Source organism: Trachypithecus francoisi, unplaced genomic scaffold (genome assembly GCF_009764315.1).
Source record: "Trachypithecus francoisi isolate TF-2019V2 unplaced genomic scaffold, Tfra_2.0 Lachesis_group4, whole genome shotgun sequence".
Lineage (NCBI taxonomy): Eukaryota > Metazoa > Chordata > Mammalia > Primates > Cercopithecidae > Trachypithecus > Trachypithecus francoisi.
The window spans coordinates 38,901,554-38,914,180 of record NW_022681469.1 but is presented as its reverse complement, the minus strand read 5'-3'; the positions used below and the strand labels follow the sequence as shown (position 1 = coordinate 38,914,180).

Genomic DNA, 12,627 nt, shown 5'->3' with positions numbered 1-12,627 from the left:
AAAGTTTTCACTACCTTGTTCTTTTAATAATAGTCACTCATTTCCAAGCATAACATCTGTATAGTTTAGAGTTAGATTCAGCTATGAGTAATAGAAAACCTAAAACTAAAAATTATTTAAACAAGAAACATTTCTTTATTTCTCATATAAAGTTGATATTCTAGAGCTGCTTTGGTTATTTCTTCATCAGAGACAGAGGCTTCTTTCCTCAAGTTCTCTGCCAAATAAAATATATGGTTTTCACCTTATGATCAAGGTGGCTATTATATCACATCTGCATTCCACAGAGTAGGAAGAAGAAAAGAAAGGAAAAGAGGCAAAGTCCTATGCTACTTGTCATTGAAGAGATTTCTTGGTAGTTTTCACATAAAATTATTTTTTTCCAAGCATGAATATAGCCCGGCCTGCTTGCAAGGTGGCTGATCCAGAGGTTTTTGACAGAAAATATGAAGTATTAAGTTCCTAATAGTAAGGTTTTCTTTGAAGAGTAATGTTGAAATAGAATGACTTTTCTGCCTTGTTGTAGAAACAGATGATTATTTTGGCATATATCACTACTATTTATAGTATATATAGCCAGAGCTCTGCCAATAAACATGCAGAAATTTTTTATTTTTTTTATTTATTTTTATTTATTTTTATTTTTTGAGACGAAGTCTCGCTCTGTCGCCCAGGCTGGAGTGCAGTGGCCGGATCTCAGCTCACTGCAAGCTCCGCCTCCCGGGTTTACGCAACATGCAGAAATTTTTAAGCATATGCCCTTGGTTTTAGCAGAGTTAACTTTAAGGAAGAACCATTGCAAAAGAGGTTGGTGACACTGAGTGGGACAATGACACCAGGCTCTATAAAATACCTGATAAGGGACACAATTTTTTCAGAACAGTTTGAAAGAGATTCACTCCACTAGATTGACTTAATTTGGAACTGACCAATTCACGTTAGTGGGATATTATAATTTTATGCTTCCACTGTGTTGTGTCCAGAAAATGCAGGTGTTCAGGGGAAGTCAAAACCCTAGATGAGCTCTTTGCAGCAAATACATGGAGGAACTAACTAGTATGTCCATAGGAATAGATCATACATTTATATTAATATCTTTAAGCTCTGGATTTGCATTCTGATTGCTGTCTTGGCAGAAAACCTTAGAAAACAAAGAGTATTTGGATTCCTATTTTAAGAATACTGGTGTATATTGTTTTCATTTCAAAATTATCTGAAGCATATTGTTTGTGTTTAAAATATATAGTGAACGTGGGTATTAGTCAGAGGAAAAAACACTGAGTAGTGAACAGATCTAAGATTATACACTTGATTAAGTTATTTTTATAGCGATTGATGCATTATACAATATTCTCATTAATCTAACAAAATGTAAAGTAACTCTAATTAGAGTGAACGTTTTTATGATCATCTAGACACTTAACATCTCTTCTTTTCCATATTCTCCATCTTCACTAAGATTCTGATTTTTATAGGCCAACTTTGCCCTTAGACACACTGGTCACAGTGTCTGTGGCCCGTATTACTGTTAAAGGGTTCATGAAAATAGTTTTCTTCCATTTAAAACAAGAAGGAAAAGCTGAACTCTTAGGTCAAGAAATTATTATTTAGTATTAATATGCTCATTTTTACACCAATACAGTTGTCAAGTGTGATTTTTTAATTGCTTAAGGAGGGAAGGGGCCCACAAAGGTAAAAGTCCTCAGGGTTTCAAAAGTTATGATGCGAAGTTGTAATACACACCTGGACAGCCAAATAAGAATCTGTAGAAATGTCTCCATTTTTCACAATGAATTATATACAGCAATAAAACGATAATAAATAACGAGTAATAACTAAACTGTCTATAATATTACCTATGGACCAAATGTTGTTTTAAGTGTTCTACAAAAAAGTATCTAATTCAATTGCTACAACAAGATTCTGAGGTAGGTAATATTATTATAGTTATCTTCATTTTACATAGTCTATGCCAGTCTTTCACTTCTAGGCAAGATCATGGGAAATCTGCTTAGCAGATATTAGCATCTGCTTTTGAGCAGTAAACATACATATTCTGTAACCACTGGCAATTTTCCCCTCAGTAAACTCATGAAGTAGAATTTGTCATCAGGTAAATGTCCAGTTTCTCCTGCCATGTTTCTCAAAGTTACGTTTTTGATAAGTCACCATCTATAATATTTAACAGGCCTTAAAGGTTTGCAGGGTTATTTTTTTTTCAATCTTAATAAAATGCTAGATTTCTGTGAATTTATTTAATTCTGGAATTGCATACTATTTTTATAAATAAATACTGTGAATATTGCCACATTGTTGGACATGGTTTTATATCAGCCTAGTTTCTTTTGAGGAATAATACATTGTAACTTCCACAAAATATATGAAAATTTTATTATTTCAATGATATTTGAATTTTTTCAACTTAAGAATTGTGCTTGAGTTGTGAGCTTAAAGGAGGCATTTGTGTAAGCTGAGATTCAAACAGAAAATATAAGTTAAATTTTCCTTAAAATAATTAACAAGAATGAAAAAATATTTTTTCTGGCATCGTTTTGTGCATCACCCCTATAATACCTTCCTAAGAGAACATAGAGAACTGAAAGAGGTAACAAGATGATTACTTTTTCCCAAAATGTGTGTTTTCTGGAATCATATGTATGATTTCAGTATCCCTGCATTATGTGTTTTATTTCTATATTTTTAGTTTACTTGTTAGAAAATGGAACACCAAGCTATAGACACATTAATATTTTGACATGTTACTGTGAGATCCTGTCATCTACATTATATATTTATATGTACAACATATGATATAAAGAACATTACCTAGTTAATTCATCCACAATAATCAATATCAGTAGTGAAGACTCCCTAAAAGTTCAAACCAGTTATGTAATTACTTCTCTAGTTACATTAGTACATTTATAGAATAAATGAATTATTTGCATGAACTATGAACTTTAAGGTTTTTTGTTTTTTTGTTTGTTGTTGTTTGAGACAGTCTCACTCTTTTGCCCAGGCTGGAGTGCAGTGGTGTGATCTCAGCTCACTGCAACCTACGCCTCCAAGGCTCAAGCGATCCTCGCACCTCAGCCCTCTAAATAGTGGAGACTAGAGGTGTGCACCACCAGGCCTGGCTAACTTCTTTGTATTTTTTGATGGGAATGGGGAGGTAGTGGTTTGCCATGTTGCCCACACTGACCTCAAACTCCTGAGCTAAAGCCATCCTCCTGCGTTGGCCTCCCAAAGTGCTGGGATTACAGGCATAAACCACAGTGCCTGGCCAGTATTATTAAACAATATATTAAACACAACTATTAAAAGGGTGTCTGAAAGATGTTTTATGTATAGTTGAAATGTTGGAATCTAAAAGAGTGATACAAAAACATTTATTTCATTTGTATCACAATATAAAATTATTCTTGTTAGGAGTTGTGTACAAACTGTATTTAAAAACATATTTCTGAAAGAGGAATTTTTCAGTGGTCTTATCTGGACTACCTTTCAATCTGTACCTATCTTAAGACCAAAGCCAGATTTTCAGAATGAATCAATAATTCAGAGAACTTGAGTAGATTTTAGAGGTTACCTAGACTAATGCTCTCATTTTATATGTGGACAAAATGGAATATATAAATGTGAAATGATCTCTACAAGGTCACTCAACATTTAGAGGCAGAGATGGAACTAAAAGCAAAATATTAGAACCTCAGTTTAATCCCCATCCTTTACACCTCACTTTGTTACCTGCACTACATGTTATACAATTCAAAGATCTATTGCTAATAAATTTTACTTTGTTTGGCAGACAGTTGTTATAAAAAAAAAAAGTGAGAGATGGATATTACAAGTCAAAATGACAATGTCTTTTGTCAGTAACATTTCCATAGATTACAGAAGGGAAAGGTGAAATAATTACTTTATGAAGAGAGATACTGCAGAATCTGAGAAAGAGTAGATTGTGAGGTTTGTTTCTAGAGATACACAACCAAAGTTACCTATAATTGTGAAAGTGGTCTATGTCTACATATTATGAAACAACAAATTGGCTATCTTTGGCCATAGAAGTTCAGAAATGTATTTTCAGACAGAGCTATTATTTCCCTTTTTTTAAAGAAGAGATCTAAGAAGTTAAAGATAAAATCATTAAATACCTGTCTTTGAAAACCTGTATAGCATATGTGCTTTCTTCTAATGTATCATCTTAAATCATGTTCATCCTCCAAAGTAATATTTAGAAAATAAATTAGTTTCTCCTCAATATTCTGCCAAAGACAAAATTTTTACTTCAGCAGGATTCAGGAAAATGCATTTTACAACTTCATACTGTCTTTGGATATTCCAACATTTAAAACTATTCTTAAGAATGTTCATCCAGAGCAGCAGAAGACAAATTAAATCTCTGCTCTCCTGATCATCCTTATGTGGGTGAAAGAGAGAATGTATCTCTCTACTCTCCTTCTGAATGCGTATACATATCTTTCTTCTGTTTGTCAGTGTATCCTTTAAAATTATGACAGCACAAGTGAATAACAGGAAAATACTGAACTGACCAACAAATAGCACAGTAGGATCTTTTTCCTTCTCTTCTGGCTGTGGGGAGTGTTAAGGATCGTAACACATGTACAACATTTAGCCACGCAACCAGCATAGAGTTTGTGCTCAATTACTGTTGTTATTAATTGTGCTTGCAATGGTACCTTTAGTTGCATTAATAAAGCTTTTGACAGAGAGTGTCAAAAATTATTCTGAAACAGCTAGACCAAATTATACTTGTACCAGCAATGAATGAGAATGCCTGTTGGTATGGTAGGATAAGATCTTCAGGGCCAATCTGTCACTACCACATCAGCATAAATGTCACTGCTCCCTGGGGCTTTTGGATTTTGTTCTTTTTTAGCATGTCTTATATGTGAAGAAATAGAAAGCACATCTATTTAGTCATTGCAAACACATACCTAATAATGATTCTAACAAATACATAGGAAGGGGATGTTCGGTATTTTGAAACTAAAGAATATACAGCACACAGAATGAGTAATGACCTTTAGAAAGATGGTTCCTGAGACAATTTTTTTAACAATGTAAAGACCAAACTGAATTACATAAAATTTTTCTTGGTGAGACTGCATATTGATGGAGACCTATAACACAATCCTCAATCAATGTGTGGACTCCATGCCGGCAGCATTGGCATCAATCACCTGGGAACTTGTTGGAAATGCTTACTAATATGCCCCACACCAGATAGACTGCATCAAAAATGGTAGGTGGGGCCCATCAATCTTTGTTTTAACGTGTACTCCAGCTTATTCTGATGCCAGTTAAGGTTAAAAAGCACCGAAATAAAACAACTCTCTCTCTTTCTCCTTCCATATTTCTCTTCTTTCCTCTTTTCCGAAATCTCTTTCTACATCTTTATTTGTCCCTCTGTTCCTCCCTTTCTTTTCCTCCTTTCTTCCCTTGCAAATTGGTGGTTGAAACTAGTCATTGCACTGTTGTTAAGTTAGAGAAGTTGCTTAATTTGACCTAAGTATTCTGATGATTCCTAAGAGAGCCTGGGCAGGCGATGGGAGTACTTGTCTCTTCATCTCCAGCCCGGCATTGTTTTCACTGCACCGAGTCTGCTAATAGGTTGAAATGCTCTTCAGGAAACCTTCTTCTATTGTCAATATTATTGTGCTTGGAGACATTGTCTCTCTGAATATAATAGAATTTCAAAGCTTACTGATTTAATCTTTCATGCTTCAAATCCAGGCACTGTTCTATTCTAGGTGAAAGATTGCTATTTCTTTATTATTAAAGGAAGAATTGTGTCTTCCTAGCTATAATTAGTTATATCAGCCTTCACATCAAAAGGGTAGTAATTTTCTGAGCCAGAGCTTTGCAAAGTAGCAAGAAAATAATTTTACAAGTGTCTTTTTCAAGAGCATGAGAATTATGAGGCTGTAGGTTCAAACTATTCTGTTGAAAATGTGCCCAAGTTAAACCAGACATAAATTCATGTTTTACTTTTTTCTTGCGGGCCTAGCTATGTTGCTATGACATTTTATCTCACCTGAAGTCTCCATGAAGAGATGGCTAGATATAAGGTAAAGTAAAAAAGTAGACAACCTGAAATAAAAGAAATTAAGTAGCTGACATATCTTCAACCGAGAGACAGTGAGGGATTTTTTTTCCCCTAAGTCTTTTTTTTTTTTTTTTTTTTTTTTTTTGAGACGGAGTCTCGCTCTGTCGCCCAGGCTGGAGTGCAGTGGCCGGCTCTCAGCTCACTGCAAGCTCCGCCTCCCGGGTTCACGCCATTCTCCTGTCTCAGCCTCCCGAGTAGCTGGGACTACAGGCGCCCGCCTCGTCGCCCGGCTAGTTTTTTGTATTTTTTAGTAGAGACGGGGTTTCACCGTGTTAGCCAGGATGGTCTCGATCTCCTGACCTCGTGATCCGCCCGTCTCGGCCTCCCAAAGTGCTGGGATTACAGGCTTTCCCCTAAGTCTTAATGAAGCAATGATAAAGCCTTACCTGTTATTAGGTTTTGTCTGTTTATTTTTGCTTCCCATTTCAGTTTCCCTTATTCTCAAACAAATCTTTTAAATGTGTCTTTCAAAGCACATTTCTATTTACATTTTACATTTTCCTATTCAAAATCCTCAGTGGCTTTGCAAGGATCTACAGATTCCTCATTCTTTCCCCAACCCTCCCAAGTATTTCTTCCTGGATTTCAAGCTTTAAGTGGTACTTCTCTGCTAATTGAATCCAAATGTATCTGTCCAAGCATAGACCAGGTTTTCCCAGAGGTGTTATGTAGAATTACAGTACTTATACATTATCAACAGACTTCATTATTGCTGACTGAACTTTGATTTAGTGAGCAAGTTCTCAGCATGCTGATTTTGAATCCATTTTAAGGGTTCAAACCCTTGTGGCAGTGCAGTGTGTGAGAGTACTCAGCCTTACCTGGCTTCCACCTTTGGCAAGTTTCCTAATGTCTATGAGAATGGTACTAATCTTCAAGTGGGGATAAATGGCTTTACGGTAGAATTGTTTGAAAATTTGTTCAGATAACATAGGTAAAATGGCTAGCATAGAGTGAACATACAGTTAGTGGTAATTATGACTGTTTTCTGCATTCAAGACTTCCTCTAGCTGGCTCCTCCACCAAGAATTTTATGTCCCTTCCCTTATCGTCAGGAATCCTATATTGCCTTAATGTTGTGGTATATCTCAATCTCACCTCCTCCATAAAACAGCACTTAGTTAGACATTGCCTTACAAAATTTTTAGATCTTTTATGACCATATTTCTCTTTATTTATTAGTAATCAACTATATTTCTTTCTCAAACTCAACCTTGATTTTTTTCTTCAAAACTGATATTTTTGAACAATGCTTTCATCTTTGTTTTGAGCTCATAATGGTACTTTGTTTAAAACACTTCAATAATGAATTAAATGAAGTTTTAATTTTTTAAAAAAGAGACAAAACAGCAAAGTTTAGATGGCAGTGAAACAAAATGAGTATCCCAAAATGATTGGATTATCCCAAAAATGGGATATCCCATTTGGAGTATCCCAAAATGATTGGAGTATCCCAAAACTGATTCTGGTCACACTGATTATGCAAATAGTTTATTATAAATAATTAGTGATATTTCTTCTTTACCATTATAAAAAATAGATGTGTTTGCAAAAATATCTTTAATTTTATAAAGCCATATTCACAATCGACTAATAATTGTCACATTCCTCAAAAACTTTCTCTATGAAACTCCATGTTTATGTGTGTGTATAGAGCTTTTTCGAATATTGACTTCTATACCGTTATCATATTTCTCTTGAGCATTATCTGACTGCATTTAATACAATTGAATAATTTTTTAAAATCCAAGAGAATATTATTAGTTCATAAATAATATTCAGTATCAAAATTAGTGAAACACGGATATAGTGACTACCTGCAGAGTATTACGGATATAGTGACTATCTGCAGAGTATTACGGATATAGTGACTATCTGCAGAGTATTACGGATATAGTGACTATCTGCAGAGTATTACGGATATAGTGACTATCTGCAGAGTATTACAGATATAGTGACTATCTGCAGAGTATTACGGATATAGTGACTACCTGCAGAGTATTACGGATATAGTGACTATCTGCAGAGTATTACGGATATAGTGACTACCTGCAGAGTATTACGGATATAGTGACTATCTGCAGAGTATTACGGATATAGTGACTATCTGCAGAGTATTACGGATATAGTGACTACCTGCAGAGTATTGGACTAGGTCTGTCATACAAATTGTGAACCCAAGCAGCTGTTCTACTCTGACTGTGGCAAGAGATAAGATATTTATTCTTTGAGGAAATTAAACTGCATTTTAAATTGTAAAAAAGAAAGAATATTCAGGCCTAAATAGCATTAGGTCACTCTAAGATTTTGATTAATGTAAAAGTTTATTCATACGTTTGCTTTTACAATTTATGCTGTGTTAGATTAGAAGTAGATTTTCATGTCTAATATAATATTTTCCCCATCTACATTTTTTTTCCAAACTCTGATGTCATTTTTTTCTACCTAATAGACACAAACCCCTTTGTTTAAATTCATTTTTATATAGAAAAAAAAAAAACCCTTCACATCAAATAAGGGGAATAATAACTAGTATTTTTCTAGTATTTATTTATTTTTTCAGTGAGGGGAATTTTCAGCATAAAGTGAAATTTTTTAGAAAATAACAAATGAGAGTTTTTTGATGCTGTTTTACAAGGTGATAAAAGTATACAAATTTGGGAACAGTAATGTACCTACCTGTGACTACCTTGCAGGTTTCCTGAAAGTTGTACCAAAATATTTTGAACACAGTGTATTCACAATGTTGTGAAAATTGGTTAAGAACCACAACAAGCAAGGTGCCTTTCTCTTCTTGAAAATAATTCCAAGAGCTGGAAGTTCCATATCCATCTCATTTCTGAAATGAGACAGTCTTCTCAGTAATAGAAAAATGTTCAACAAGTAAAGTGTTTAGATGTGCCTGTGTGGTCAGATGTATGTTGTGTCACAGCATGCATTACTCATGTTGCATAATCTATTCAGAAAGCATGCCTCAGTCATCTGAGTGGAACATATCAATGTGTAAAATTGGAGTTACTCTTTAGAACTGAAGCAAGCTTTAATAGATGCTGCGCAAGCTTCTGAGACTAGACACCATGAAGATTCTCTGGGCTATTTCATTAACAAATTGTATCTCTGCAGCCTGCATTTCTCTACATATTTATTGAACAGATAATAGGAAATAACTACTTTTTTGTGAAGTCGTAAATAATATGGCAGAAGGATATTAAATGCACTGAGATGTGACAGAAGAACTAAAGCTTGTGGGTTTTAGAATTTTATGATACAAGCCTTTTTTTGTTCCATGAGTACATGTGGAGTAAACAGATATATTTGAATTGTTTATGTGGACAATTATAAATTTGACATTGCAGCTGCTGAAATGAGACTATCTCAACCCCAGAACTCCTTCCTGTACTTTTTACTGAGATACCCCTTTCTGAAGGGCTTTACCAAAGAGAGAGAGAGGAAAAAAAATCTCTCTTAGCCGTATCCATAGTGCAGCTTCAAATGACGCAAAACGTTTTATGATTATAAAGGTAGTTTTATGGCCATGCTTCTCATAATCACTGTATGGCTCCTATAAAGGTCATAGGAGGGCCCTGGTTTTTCTAGTCTAACATAGCTTTATCCTGTTTACTGAAATAGTTCCAAGCAGTGCCATGCCGAGATGATACATTACCGTTCTTACTGCTATCAGCATGAGAGCTCTTTCAGTTTGTCTTTTGAGAACTTAGCCGGATTTTACAATTGTTTTTAACAGTAAGTGAAGAAAAACTCAAATAGAGATAAAATCACAGAGTTAAGGTTTCAAGTGGCCTAGGCATTGTACTTGTTTTTTATTATCACAAACAATTGCCTTGAATTATATTGGTCCATACAATTTGTTGACTCAAATGTTGTTTGCAGTTGTTACTAATTAGAGATACATGCCATAGATATAATCATTTTGGTTTTCTCATTAAAAAGTCATATTGGTCTTGTTCAAAGAAGTGTGGGACAGGAGAAAATTGCCTTGCAGGCAGGTATATCTAAAATAAATTTTGTCTGTGGCCAATTATCAATTGTGTAAATGATAAGTTGTTTAACTTCTCTGAGACTTAGTTTCCTCACCTGAATAAAGAATAAAGGATTCTTGTTTAACAAATTAACTTGAACACACCTCTACCCCCTTTCTGAGTTTCTCATTAAACTAAAAGCAAATGAATTTTAAACTATACAAACCTATGAGGAAAAAGAGACTTAGAGATAGAAGATAACAGCAAATGAATGTTTATTATTTTTAAAAATAATAAACATTTAAGATTTAAATTTTTTTTAATTTTTAAGATTTTTAAAAATGGGCTGGGAAATATATGGGCAATGGCAAATGACTCAGTGGATTAGAAAAGCCAAGAAGACCTAAGTGCTTTTTACAGGGAACACAAAACAAGACACCAAAGGCTCAATAAATGGAGATATTTGGTATTTTGGAAGACATGAGTGGGTAGTGACTTAAAGGTCATTATGGGAAGAGCTAGAGCTGGTGATCCCACTGTCTCACCTGTGCATCCATGCAATCGCTCTTCACAGATTCTGGCAAAATATAAGATGTTTATTCTTTGGGGAAATCCAAGAAAACCTTTGAGGGAAGAGAACAGAGGTGAGACACCATACTGAAAATAAGAGTATTAACAGAAGGCATACTTAATATTTTATATGTGACTGGATGTAGCTCTAGAATAAAAGAAAGCAATGTGCATGAGAATGAGTTTCTCTGGTAAATAGTTTAAATAGAAAACATATTTTCTATTATTAATAGAAAACATTAAATATATATATATATATTTAATTTAGTTGAAAACAACCCCCCCCACATATAATTCTGACACAGATCATTATGTGCCAGCTCTGTTCTAAGTACCTCACAAGTATTAACTCATATAATCCCCATTATCACTTTGTAAGGTGGTGTTATTGACTGGACTTCTATCTTCAGATTCACTTAACCCTTCTAATCCAATCTCTGATCTTGTCACTCTCTAGTTTAAAACTAGTCCCCAACAACTCTTTGTATACAATAAAACTGAAACTTTAAATTTTGGCATACATGATCCTTCATTGTCTACAAACCAGTCACAGGGAATTTCTTTGCATAGGCCAAAGTCTCTCATAATGATTTGCCTTTACACACACTGTTGCTTCTAGCTTTTACTCTTTGAAATCTTGTGTACTTACAAGTTTTTACTGTGTCTCCAAATCTCAATTTTCACTTCTTCTTTCATTCCTTTCCTGACTCCCTCAAGAGGGAACACTGAGTACTTTACTTCCATGCTAGCAGAACACCTCAGGCATGTTCCTATGATAGCACTGATGGCACTTTCACTGTACTCCTGAGAGAGGGGATGGGATGGAGGAAAAGACAGAATCACATTAGTAACACACAATGTTAATTTTATAGTGAAATGCTTTAAAATATGTAAATAAAGAATAAATGTTCTATTAAAAACTAAGTTACTTGTGTTAGTCTAAAATTGCAAAAATTATAGAATAATATCAACAAATACAGTCATGCAACTGGTAATTATATTTCAGTTAGTAGCACAACATATGTTATTTACAGATTCTAAGGATAACGATGAACAATTTAACTTGATTTATCCTCCATTATATTTTTCTTTAAAATAATTTTTTATTATATTAAGATAATTGGCATCTGTCACCTACGATTTGCAAAATACTCATATAAATGTCTGGCTTACAACATGCAGAATAATATATTCAGAAGATTGAGTCTGTTTCTGTGCCTTTATTTCACACTGTAGAATTAATAGTAAATATAATTGTGTTTAATGTGATTAAAGAAAAACTAATGTGAATTGTAGAAAGCTATATAGGCTGGTCATGGTGGCTCATGCCTGTAATCCCAGCATTTTGGGAGGCTGGAGCGGGCAGATCACTTGAGGCCAGGAGTTCGAGACCAGACTGGCCAACATAGTAAAACCCCTTCTGTACTAAAATTACAAAATTAACTCGGCATGTTGGTGCATGCCTGTAATCCCAACCACTCGGGAGGCTGGGGCACAGGAATCACTTGAACCTGGTAGGTGGAGATTGCAGTGAGCTGAGATTGCGCCACTGCACTCCAGCCTGGGCAACAGAGGGAGACTTTGCCCAAAAAAAAAGAAAAGAAAAGAAAAGAAAACTCTATCTTACCTATATTGCTTGTATTTGTATGTATACATACATGTATGTATGTATATATATGTATATGTGTGTATATATAATAGTGAAGTATATATTACAGTTTATATTTTGTTAAGTTGGCAAATAGATTGATTGTCTTCTCATTTTCATGACATACCCAGTTTGTTTCCTTTTCTCATTTAGGTTCCTGATTAACAGAGCGTAGACATATGCTGCATCTTCCTATTAGCGAAACTGTGCTCTTTAAGAATTTTTGCTGACACAAGCAGAATTTTTGTGGCGTCTTAATAAAAATGCATATTTTAAAGGTGGTATTTTGCACAGTTTTG

At 34.5% G+C, this 12,627-nt stretch overlaps 1 protein-coding gene and 1 long non-coding RNA gene across 2 annotated transcripts in view; one reads left to right on the top strand and one right to left on the bottom strand.

The window, feature by feature from the left end:
* KCND2 (potassium voltage-gated channel subfamily D member 2) overlaps positions 1-12,627 on the top strand; it is a 488,618-nt gene that overhangs the window by 26,885 nt on the left and 449,106 nt on the right. The gene's annotated exons all lie outside the window — the stretch shown is intronic.
* Positions 10,450-12,470, bottom strand: LOC117072596. Its single transcript, XR_004432875.1, has 3 exons — positions 12,456-12,470; positions 11,330-11,484; positions 10,450-10,733 (listed from the first exon to the last, which is right to left on the bottom strand). It is a non-coding gene; the product is annotated as an uncharacterized LOC117072596 (long non-coding RNA).